This window comes from Mytilus galloprovincialis, chromosome 11, assembly GCF_965363235.1.
Source record: "Mytilus galloprovincialis chromosome 11, xbMytGall1.hap1.1, whole genome shotgun sequence".
Classification (NCBI taxonomy): Eukaryota; Metazoa; Mollusca; class Bivalvia; order Mytilida; family Mytilidae; genus Mytilus; species Mytilus galloprovincialis.
In genome coordinates this window covers 48626927-48640318 of record NC_134848.1, presented here as the reverse complement: position 1 = coordinate 48640318, position 13392 = coordinate 48626927, and positions in this window count along the sequence as shown.

The window sequence follows — 13392 nt, the reverse complement described above, 5'->3', positions numbered from 1 at the left end:
ATTGCGGTTTTGATCCAACGCAATCATATGTTTGAACGTTTTCAGTTTTCAATTTAGACATGTATATATATATATATATATATATACCTGTATTATTACTGATCTATGTTTAGACCTTATACATTATATATCAGTATTGTTAAAACTTTTGCACCAAAGAAGGCCATTTGTTGAGCCGAAATATTTGCAATTAGTGTATACTTTATATCATCTGTTCAGTTTTTCCATCTTTGTGCGATGATATTCAACACTTTTTAGTGTTTTGTTTTCCATCTTTTTATCGGTATTGTTACACAATCTTTTAGACTCATATAATTTTTCCTGTTTGTGTAGTATTGTCAATTTTGATGATCCAATACCTATTAAGTTTACTGGTTGGTAGATTCTTATAGACTCTATATATATATATATAAGTACGTCTGAGTCAGTGACAACCCTACAACAGATGTATCCATCGGATCGCCATCAATGATGGTGATACATGGCTGTGTACATAATGTATATACAACTCGTCTACACATCAACCCAACAATGTAAGATCAATGTTAGAAAGGTAACACACGGCCAGCGAAAGCTCTTTTTTTTTGAGAGCCCAGGTGGTCGTGTGGTCTAGCGGGGCGGCTGCAGTGCAGGCGATTTGGTGTCACGATATCACAGTAGCATGGGTTCGAATCCCGGCGGGGGAAGAACCAAAAATTTGCGAAAGCAAATTTACAGATCTAACATTGTTGGGTTGATGTTTAGACGAGTTGTATATACATGTATACTATTACGTGTAACAGTTACCGTTTATTTCAATAATTTATTTTTCCAAAGCCATACTGTTATAGAGGCAAATCGACTATATGGAGTTCAGTGTTTTTAATCACTGTCTGAATTCAACAGGGTGGAGATGTATCATTGAACAATGTGGGGAAAAACTAGTACTTTTATTTAACATTCATCTATGTTCCATGGCTGCCTTTTGAGTAACATACTGTTTGGAAGTATTGGCTATTTGATAACCTAAATTTAAACAAAACAGTGGTTTTATTGTAATCTAGGACAAATGTTTTATTCTGAAAATCTACACTTAATCAAACGCAATGGAGTCTCTATCTACTTTTGAATTATTATTGCGGATATACTTGTAGTTTTAACAAAAATAAACAAATTGGTATATATTGAAAACTTCCTCTATTGAAGAGTGAACGGGAAGTATATAAAAAATCAAAAAAAATCGGAAACTATTATATCCGATATTTAGTATCATTGTTATCATTACAATTGTAAACTTTGAAACGATTGAACAACAAAAATATCATTCAATATGTTTCACAAATTCAACAATGCTGATTTGTTAATTTACAAATTTATGCAACAAAAAGAGTCTGTTCGTACACTTTTAACACATCTTACAGCTCATTCAGGAAATCCAAACCCGTTAAAATTTAAATATAAAATTTGTCTTCCTGAATGTTATGCCTGTATAGTAACAATTTGCTACATTTTAGTCCCGAATAAGCGGCTATTTCGTGTGTTTATAGCACAGGAGGATTGCAAGAAAAGGCTAACAAAGTTGATCGACTGATTATAGATATTTCTCTGGGCCCTTTTAGTATCGTACGGGTGTTTGTTCTTTTATAAATCACAAGTTATGGCCAAACTCAGTAAAGATACGTATTCATTGCATTTGATTCATACATTCAACAACACTTTCTTTGTGATTTTATTTTATTTAATAATCAATAATTTTAAGATATTCTGCCGACATTTATCCAACGGAAAAATCAAATGTAATTGCTGATAACTGTTCTTTTCTAGATTAAGATATTCCAGTTACACGAGAAACGACTGTGTTGTTTAGTCTCTTGAGGAGAGCTGTCCCATTGGCAAACATACCACATCTTGATTTGTATATATATACACATTGACATTAACGACAAAAGAGACGATTTTGTTCGTTAGCTATAGGTGATTTTTTTCTTTTTTTGATGGTGATGTTGCTTTAAAACAATCGTACGTTGTGTATATACCACAACTCGCTATGCCCGTGTCTGCTGTGCCGTTCAGATTTTAACGAACGTGATCCTTGTATTACTGATAAATTATTTAGTCTGGTATTTCATTAGCAGAAATGTCACCTATAGTTTGTTTAATGGTCAGCCATCATCATGTTGTGTACGTTTCTCTGCATCGTTTTGCGTATTCGTCTTCTATTTTGTTGGCCTCTTTATGGCATGCTCTTCGGTGTGAGCCAAGGCTCCATTTTGAAGACCATACAGGTTTACTTTTATAAATCGTGACATAAAGACATCAACTTTCAAAAAAAAATTACAACATTTGCAATATGAAAATTATACACAGGTACACCAAGAAATTTAAATGAATTGGCACTCATCTGCTAATATCAACGTACATAATGTGGTGGTGTTAAACTCGTTGCTAGGCGCATACCCTCCATCCTCGCTTATTAAAGTGGTGTAACAGTACAACATAAAAACATACTATAAAATACAGTTCAAAAACTAGATAAATAGATGTAAATAGAAATTCATCTAACAACAACACAGAATATATGAGGACGGCTATTTATACATCAACTCAGCAGAAAGACACTACGTACAGTTCTCAGAGTACTTGCAATTATTGACAGCTAGTTTTAAGGTTTTACGTACGCTATTATCATACGATTTAACGGTATGGAATTCATTTGCTAATACGATACACATATGTTATATTTGCGCTATTACTACCACATCCATTCCGTTTTGTCATGTTAGTACACACCAAGTAATAAGTTTATTTCGGTAGGTCACATTTTGAAAAAGTTGACAGGTTGTAGTTAATCCATAATGGACATCTCCGCTATCCTTTGTGAAACGGATAATCTATAACGGTCAACCAATTCGTAATAGGGTCCGTCAACTTATGAAGGAATGATTACAAAGTCACCACTTGAATCTCAGCTTCAAAATAACAAGGATTTCAAAGGACTTCTATAAATAGGTGGAACCTACATAGCGAAACTTTAACAACTAGAAAAAATATGGGTCAGTTTGCTTGTTTTTAAGATAAAGGACAAGTAACAAAAATTTTATAAGATTTAAAAAAATGGCTTTTTAAAAATATATGGAATGTAAACATGAAGAGAAAAGAGGGGGTCAATGGACAATAATTTATGAGGCACTTTGAAATCTGACAAAATGTAAAAAAATCTGAGTTGCAAAGTAGCTTCCCTCACTACTGGACGACAAAACGTCTGTCCATACCAGAAACAGTCGTTCTAAGACTGATAATGTTTGTTAAAGTTGTAACAGTTGTTAAATTTCACTGCTGCAGTTTTTTTGTAACTGTCCCAACTTTACAAGTGTTTGTCTACAACATAAATCGACTGTAACAACGCAAGAAATAACTGTCATAGTTAATAAAGGACTGATACAACTATTTCAATGTTGTAACAGTTGATTTACAACTGTCCCAACTCGAAAAACGTTGCAACAGTCATAAATAAACTGATTAAACGCCTAAAGGGTTGTCACAGTCGTAATAAAACTGATGCAACCATTTGAAAGTTGTAACAGTCATTTAATTACTGTACCAACACAAAAAATGTTGAAACAGTCATAAATAAACTGTTTAAACGCAGAAAAAGTTGTAACAGTTAAAATATGATAGCTACAACCATTGTATAGGCATAGCTAATTTATAAGCGTAGCAACTTCCAAACATTGATCTTCATATACACTTAAAAGTCACGGATACAAAATGTCTAACAGTCAGAGATATAGGTTCAATTATTTGTAAAAAAAATTTACTGTGTGAAATATAAGGTTGTGACAAAGAGAAACAACTATCACTCCAATGTAATACATTAATTTTAGATAGATATTGATTTAAAAAAAAAAGTATTTTGAAATATTTGCCGCTGAACAAATTTTTGTATTCCTCGGTTATTTAGTGAATGTGCTGAATTTATATATTTTTTAAACACTTCCTCGGCCTTATCTCTTCCAACCAATAAAATCGGAACCAGCACTAGATACCTGCAATTTCACTAGATAAAAGATAACTTCTAACAGAAAAATCGAAAAACGTTACCCAATATATTTGTTACCAAATGTATCTTTATAACTGAATTAAAAGTTGACAATTTCTACTAACAGAAAAATCGAAAAACATTACCCAATATATTTGTTACCAAATGTATCCTTATAACTGAATTAAAAGTTGACAATTTTTATATCATCTAAATAACAATTTAATTATTTTTTTTTTTTTATTAGTTAGGTGTAAAATCATTCATGCATACACGGTTGTTTTCAATATCCGTAGTTTTCACATCACTTCATAATAACGCTGAATATACAGGATATACTCTAAACCTAGCGGGGAACTCCTAGTAATACACACACTTGTCAAACTTATCCCCATATAAAACTGCTTTATATTTTCTTGAGGGCTTATTTCACACACTAATTTTTGGGGGGCTACATGTTTTTCTTGTAAAATTATAAATATTGCCGTATCATCATTTTGATTTCTATACATGTAAAAAAATCAGACATTTAACACATCTTTTGCAGCTATGGACAACAAATCTTAAATCTATCTGAATTTAATCTATTTTATTTTACCGTATTTTATTTTTGAATAGTTCAATATTAACTCGACTTTGTATTGTACATTGTACGGAATGGTCTATTTGAAGTTCAATTGTAATTGATACACATGATACAGGTAAATAGTACGTCAGCATTCATGATTGAGGTAAAAAAATATTATCACTCGCGAGAAAAATTCATATTTTCACCGGATTTTTCGCAAAGAATTTACCATACATATGTAAATACTAGTAGATGGACGTACTGTTCAAGACCCGACAAAATAACTAGCGCCAGTGAAAGTTCAAATGTTCAAAACATGAAAACTCGCATTGTTTAAGACGGGGAAATCAAATCTTAATTCTTTTATTTTTTTCACATCACTTTTTAGAACTTGATGTATTCTTTAGACTCCGGTCTTATTAAATTCTAAAGACTGACATCGGATTCTCTTATGTGGTTTCAGTTATCCAAAATATTTTCCCATTTCAATTGTTCAAATTCAAATTATTTAATCCCATAAATGCTTGTACAATAATGACATATTATTCAATCAGTAAAGAAAACTAACAATGTTACTAGATAGATAGATAGATAATTATGTACAGACAATATTTTGGGTCCCTTATTATTTTTTTGTTCGGTGTACGCGAGCCGAGGCTCCATGTTGAAGGCCAAGGAGCGGATCCAGCCATTTTAAAAAGGGGTTGTTACTAACCCAGGACAAAGGGGGGTTCCAATTACATGTACCCATTCAAATGCCTTGATCGTCCAAAAATAGGGGGGTTCAAACCCCCGGACCCCCCCCCCCCCCCCCTGGATCCGCTTGAGGCCATACATTGACCTATAATGGTTTAGTGCGTTATACATGTATGACTTTGTAATGCTTATTGTGTTTATGGAAAACAATGGAAAAATGTTGCTTAACATCTTGGGATATATATTTAGAAGGCATTTATTCAAAAGCAGATAGAATTGATTTGTAGAAAAACATGAATAAGGGCAGATGATCAACCATTATAGTACAAGTCTTTGATAAACCACAATATATTTGTCATCACTGACGTATCAATGTTGCCTGTGTATACATGGTATAAAAATCCAACTTTGGTTTCTCATCTAAACTTGTTTACATCGTGTTACATTATCCAAATTTAGCTAGGCCTGTTATAGGTTTTTCATTATCACACTTATGGGGAACTGATTTTGCTCATTGTTGAAGGATGTACAGTTACTAACAATTACATCACTTCACTTGAAGTTCCTCCATCGTTCAATTTTCATCCATGGAGATCCCTGTCTTGGTTTACGGTTGATGGTTGTCTTATTGAAATTCATACCACATCTCCTTATTCTGGTTATCATACAGTATACATGTTATACCAATGTCCCAGGTTAGGGGGAGGGTTGGGAACTCGCTAACATGTTTAACCCCACCACATTATTTATGTATGTGCCTGTCCCAAGTCAGTAGCCTGTAATTCAGTGGTTGTCATTTGTTTATGTTCATTTTTTTTACATAAATAAGGCCGTTAGTTTTCTCGTTTGAATTGTTTTACATTGTCTTATCATGGCCTTTTATAGCTGACTATGTGATATGGGCTTTGCTCATTGTTGAAGGTCGTACGGTTACCTATAATTGTTAATGTTTGTGTCATTTTGGTCTTTTGTGGATAGTTGTCTCATTGGCAATCATACCACATCTTCTTTTTTATATGTTATACAAGACTAAAATACCTAGTATTATCAAATGAATTATAACAATTGTTAATAGTTGTCAGACTTTTGTTATCAAAAAGCAGCTACATGTACATGTGTATAATCAAGATATAGACATGATCACTGGTGTCAGATGTAAACAAGAGTGACTGTGCAAATGCTGAAATGTCATCTCTGCTTTGCCTACATGTATGAAGGTTTTACTACATGTACAAGTATCACACAAACTTTCAATTTTCATTAACCTTTGAAAATGAAGTTGCAGTCAAATTAACCATGCCAGACAGATGATGTACACCCTACAAACTGACATTCCATACCCACGATACCCAATTGCCCAAAATTTAATGATTTATACTGTCTGTGAAATAGACTTAACATTCGTAACATCCAAACCATGAAAACTAACTTATGAATATCCAATAATATGCCAAAAATAGTGATCCTATACATGTCATGCATGTACATGTAGTTTATACTGTAGCATCTGCGAAACATTTGGAAATAGATCAAACCACAAAAACTAAGCATTGTTCAATGAACCATGACATTTTCATTGGGGTCAAAGTCTGATGTAAGTCTTGCAATTAGACATATTCACCTTACACTCATTTCATAAACCAAATATAGTTGACCTAGCTACTTTTCCTACTGCTTGTAGTATTTTTAAACATGTGTGAGAAACAAACTTGACAAATCACATGTAACTGAAGTAACCTTAATCACATGACATGAAGTCAGGATCAGGCCAACCCTGCCTAACAGACACTAAGACATGTAAACCTTTCAAGATACCATAACAATTAATCCAGTAACTCAATTAATATACATACATGTATGTTATACATTTAAGACTTCGAGTGTATTTCACTGTGACTGTTCAAACAGTAATATTTTTTTGTAAACAGTTACATGTACATGTAGTGTACCATGAAAACTAGGTGAAGTGCAATGGACAAATCAATAACAGAAACTTCATAACATAAGGAAGTATCCAGGCATTTCAGCTTCTAAAATGTATCTGATGAAGCTTAAATACAAAACGGTACGCTGTAGCCACTGCCAGATTGTAATACATATTTCTTGGCTTGCATGCATGTACTTCAACTTTTGTTGCAGGAGGGATAATAAAATTATACTTTAATGTACGTGCATGGTTTATTTGTTTCAAAACCATGACTACTTGGCCACTAACATGACTAATCATGCTAATTCAGATTTTTATTTAATTCTAATTCAGACTTTAATAATTTAAGACAGAAAGCAGTCATTTGACTCTAAAACTATGACACGGACTGCACGAGACCCTCATAGTTAGTTAAGATCTTTTTACACACCCTGGACATGCTGGCGGTAGTTAACAATTGCAATGCCAACATAAACTTCAGATGTGATATACATGTACTGTTTTGTAAATTTCACTGAAACTAGAAATTCACATTATCCATATTGTTATTATATTAAAATGACTGATTATCCACTAATTAAAAGTATTCATGAATTCAGATATGATGCACTATTATTAGTAGTATTCACTGGAACTGCATTTTCATTATTCCAAATTGCTATTTCAAATGAATATTCACTCACTTAACAAAACAATTTAGTTTCATTGTTTTATAAACAATACTTAAATCATTATTATACATGTATAAGGAAATACATAATAAACAAGAAGTAATTGTAACAGGATGCTGTTACGAAGTCTCCCAAACAAAGCTCCCATATGCATATGATTTGTTTATTTGTCCCATACAAGAATATATATGGTTTAAGGATGGGGATCTTGACTGTTTACAAGTTTTCAAACAAGAGGGGGTGGGGTGACCCCCTAGGGACTTCCCTTTTATTTCATTTCATTTGTTTTATAGTCCCCTACAAGAATATATATGGTTTAGGGGTGGGGATCTGGACCGTTGACAAATTAATAGAACATTCTCAAATTGAAGGGGTGAGGGTAACCCTCCTGGACTCTCCCTATATTTCATTTGATGTGTTTTTTTTTGTCCCATACAAGGATATATATGGTTTAGGGGAGGGGATCTGGACAGTTTACAAGATAATAGCACATTCTCAAATTGAACGGGATGGGGGCGACCCCCAGGAACTTCCCTTTTACATCATTAAATTTGTTTTATCGTCCCATTCAAGAATATATATGGTTTAGGGGTGGGGATTTGGACCGTTTACAAGATAATAGCATATTCTCAAATTTAAGGGGGTGGGAATGATCCCCAGGGATTCCCTCTTTATTTCATGTGATTTGTTTTATTGTTCTATTATCATTTTTGAAGACTGTGAGTGTTTATCGCTTAAAGTTTTCAAGTTATATTTATTTGAAAATTTTCGAAAATAAAATCCTATAGGGTTCTATAGTAAACCCCTCTCTTCTTTCTCCCCCCCCCCCAAAAAAAAATACCCCTTAACAGACCCAAATGCACAAACGAAAAATTGATGGCTCACCTAGATATATTAGTCTAACATTCTATGAAACCCTAAGTAATTCTGACAAGTGGTTTTGGAGAAACGCTGCGGACAAGTTCATCTTTAAAGCGGCAGAAGAAAAAGAAGAAAAAGTAGAAGAATAATAAAAATAATAAGAACTGAGCAAAAACAATAAGTCTCCAAACTTTGTTTGGGAGACTTAATAATCCAATTGTGTTTATGCCTATTTGTTTGTTAACATTTAATCCAAAAATCAATGTATCCTTTGAAATTATTGGTTGATTAACCCATCATGATGTCCTTTCATTTATTTTATCCCTCTTCCTACATTCTTATACAATAATTGGATGTCTATCAACCGTACAATATGGATATTTTATTATTGCATAAATAGTTGACGTCAAACGTAGCTTTCTGGTTATGTTTTTTTTTCATGCGCAATACTTTCACGATTGAAACAAGGCTTCTCGGGATAATCTATAAATACTCACATAATTAATTAATTTAAATTTCTTGGTGTATCTATGTATAATTTTCATATCGCAAATATTGTAATATTTTTTTGAAAGTTGATGTCTTTATGGAATAGTTTAGCATTTTACAGCTGTATGCTGCTTCTACTTTAATTATTCATCCCTTATTTCTATTAACTTTGAGTTTACATTGTACCATAGATCAAATTTGTTCGATGAGTGTATGCTCATTTGTGTTTAAATACTACGTCTTTTCATTGAGATAAGCCGTTCCAATTGATATTTTATAGTGTGTCTTTCTATGTTGTGATGTTACGCTATTGTATAAGATAAGGGTGAAGGTTTGGTACCATTTAAACGTTTAAACATACTGCAATTGTTTCCACCTGTCCTAAGTCAGGAATATAATGTTAATCAGTTGTCATTTGTTGATGAGGTTCATAAATGTTTCTCGTTTTTTTATATATAGAATACACCGTTGGTTTTCCCGTTTGAATGGTTTTACACTAGTATTTTTTTTAGGGGGAGATTTAATAGCTTGCTGTTCGTTGTGAGCCAAGGCTCCTTGCTCAGAACCATATCTTGACCTTTAATGGTTTACTTATATATTTATCAATTGTGTCTTGTATGGAGAGTTGTATCATTGGCACTTATACAACGTTTAGTTAATCAAAGTAAGGTGTACAGCACTCGTTTTCCACACAGACCGTTGGTTGATGAAGTTTGAGTTTGTAACTTTTTCAAGACTTCTCCTCTTTGAATTGACCTTGGAGTTTGTTTACATGTTTAGATAAAACAAAATGTAGTTTTTATTCCTATCAATGGCAAATGTTATATTCAGATTAAATCACTTTTATCAAACACAATGTAGTTTTCCTCATAGTAATAAATACCCATTCTTGATTTGTTATTGCGGACATACATGATTTTGAACAAACAAAAACAAAAACATCAAAATATAGATAGCAAACTTCCTCTACCAATGGGTTAAAGGGAGTAATTAAGTATCATTTCATTATTGCAACTTTAGACTTTAAAATTATTCGACTTTAATGATACTTGTTATGTCTTTCAAACAAAAAAATATAGGTAATCTTTAGTTTAGTGTTCATGAGTCCACCGACATCATTTTCTCAAATAAAGGTTAAAAGTAAGATTCAAAATGGTTGCTTTTGTGCAACGCATTAACCACACACCAAATATAATACACAACAAAAAAAAAAAGAAAACCAATGAATTACGAGCTCTTTGTCAACATTTAATATGTATTAAGATAGACAGAAAATACCATCATGAGCAAAAAATAGGCAAACATAAAAATAACACAAACAAGCAACAAATTAATGTTACTAGCATGTTTTGTATAACAGTATGTTAACATGCTTGAAACCTTAGCCAGACAGGGATTGTTGATCCTACAACAGCATCCAGGTGTTTTCAATGATATATTGCAGTACTATAGCTAATGCAACTTTAACGATGAGAAAACAAACATCACATAGTGAGCTATAAAAAGCCTCGAAAGAACGAATGAAATACAATTGAAGCAGGAAAACACACAGGCTGTTTTTTTGCAAAAATAACTATTACAACGAACGAAGCCCAAAGCACAAACAGAATCGTGGTTTCATACTGTCAAGTTAACGGGAACAATCCATTGAGTAAAACATGATAGAACATGCTCGCTCTTGAATTATATATTATCATTAAGTTATATACGCTATTTGAAGACGCTGGAGATGCCACAGGGAAAGGTTAAGGTGTACAAAATATGTGGGCTGACACAACTATTCTGTTGTAAATTTGTTTCGTATTTGTTTTACTATACGTAAACTCGTCATAGATACCAGGACTACATTTGGTATATACGCCAGACGCGGGTTTCGTCTACAAAGGACTCATCAGTGACGTTCGAATCAAAAAAAAAAATAAAAAGGCCAAATACAGTAGGAAGTTGAAGAGCATCGTATTGATGTGTGTTTGTTTTATCTACATCTGCTAGAGGTTTTAGGGGGGTTGTATTTGACACATTCCCCATCTCCATTCTCAAATTTGTAATTTTCAGTAATCGTTGTTAATTAAATGTAAGTCTATGTTTGTGGCAGACTAATTTGCTGTATTAATTAAAATTCGATGAAACAAATGCGTTGAGCTGGTCACCAAACGTTTACTTTGTACTCGAAACATGTAAGACAACATTTGTATAGCCGAAAATGAAGTTGAAGCGTGAAGGCGGAAAGAATAGGATAAAATATCACAAATCAAGTGTTTAAATGGATTTCAATTGACAAACATATATATATGTAAATGAAATGAAATTGCATTTGTTTGAAGTAAAAGCAGTTTTCCTTACTCCAAAAAAGCTTAAAAAGGACAGAACACACTTAATTAAACATTTCAGATAACAGACGCATTTTTTTTTTTGTAATTTTTCTTTTAATGAAAGAAAATTACAATCATGTGTTTCAATATACACATAAATGTACATATATACAAACACACTAGGTTCATTCACATTATCAATTGATCGTGAAACGACCATCCACAGTTCTCTATACATAGCAGAAGTAATATTCGCGTTTTTTACATTTACTAATCATGTATTTTTTGCTTTTTTCTCAACTATTTTTTCAAACCAGACTTACATGCATGTTTTTACATCTCAAACCAATCGAGTTAAACATCAAGAAAATTAAAACACATTTAAAAAAAGATGGATCAGTTGGAATCTCTCTCATTTGCAGTTGATAACCATTTAATCTGAAAACAATGGTTAAACTATTAAACATGCATTCTACACGTCCTGTATTCGTAGGATCGATAATGCTATTAATCTTAAAGAGATATTTTCCATTCATTCATAAGAAATCGTTAACGTTGAAACTATGCAATACCCTGATGACGAAACTGTCGTATTTAAGTACGTTTTTGGTTTTTCATCTTTCAACTCATCCTCTATCTACTTTTAAAAAAAATATGCTTAGAACCCGTGTATCCGTTTCAACACAATATTTTTAGTGATTCATAAAATAAAAACAAACTCGTTTTATACTATCGTGTATGTGTAAATTAAAATAAAAAAAAACAATGTCGATAAAAAAATGAATATGTACAGAGATGAATAAAACTTGATTTTCAAAAGTGTTATAACATGATTAGTTTTGATTTATAACAATATATAATATGTACATAGCTGTACGGGAAATAACACAAAACGTCCGTCCTTTAATTTCAATGAATATCAGGATATAACTGGAGACGTTCACTGAAATTTAACAATCGAATGTATTTTGCCCAGATTCTCGATTTAATACAAAATTCAATTATTCTTATAACTATTCTGTCTTTACGTATAGCGTTTTTGGTGTTATGTATAAACACGTGTGTGTATTTTCTTGGCTTTCTACCTTGTATCTCGACAGTTGTATCCCGGTATAATTAACAACAGCTGTAAAGATTCAAAGTAAAACAATACTGGAACACACTGTTTCACATGATGGTTGCAGAATTTAAAACAATTTCATACTATACAATGTTTTGTTTCATGATAATAAGCAAATTAAGCATTATAGAAAAAAACTTTTTAACTATCAACACGCGTAGATCGACAATTCGTGTTAGTCGTTGTTTTGGGGTAGGTTAAGTGTTAATTAAAATTGAAGATTGATGTAGTCTTTTTTCTTTGTCGAGTCTGTTCCAAGAATTTGTCCTTCACTTTTAATAGATTCAGTAGATGATATGCTACTAAGTCTTTCTCTGATAATCTCGATGTATGGATTACTTTCTGGATGATTCAGTAATATCGTTTGATAAGGGTGTTCATATCCATCTCCAATATTGCCTACAATAACATTTGTTGATGAATCACTATCAGAGGCATCACTAGTTGAACTTTCATAATTCTGATTTCTATTTACGATGTTTTGCATACTTGGAATGACAGTGGACGATGTCAGCGTCGAATCTGGACAAGAGAAATCCAACTCAGTCAAGGACATAGTCCTATGCTGCACTTGCTGTTCTGTCATATGAACTTCTTCGAGAAAGTTTGCATTCAACTCAGTTGTATAAGCATCAGTCAAATGCAGATTGGCACTTGATGAGGTGCTATTGTTTCTTTCTCTTGTGATCTGAACATATTGATGAATACTTCGGTGATCGTTTAATACAGC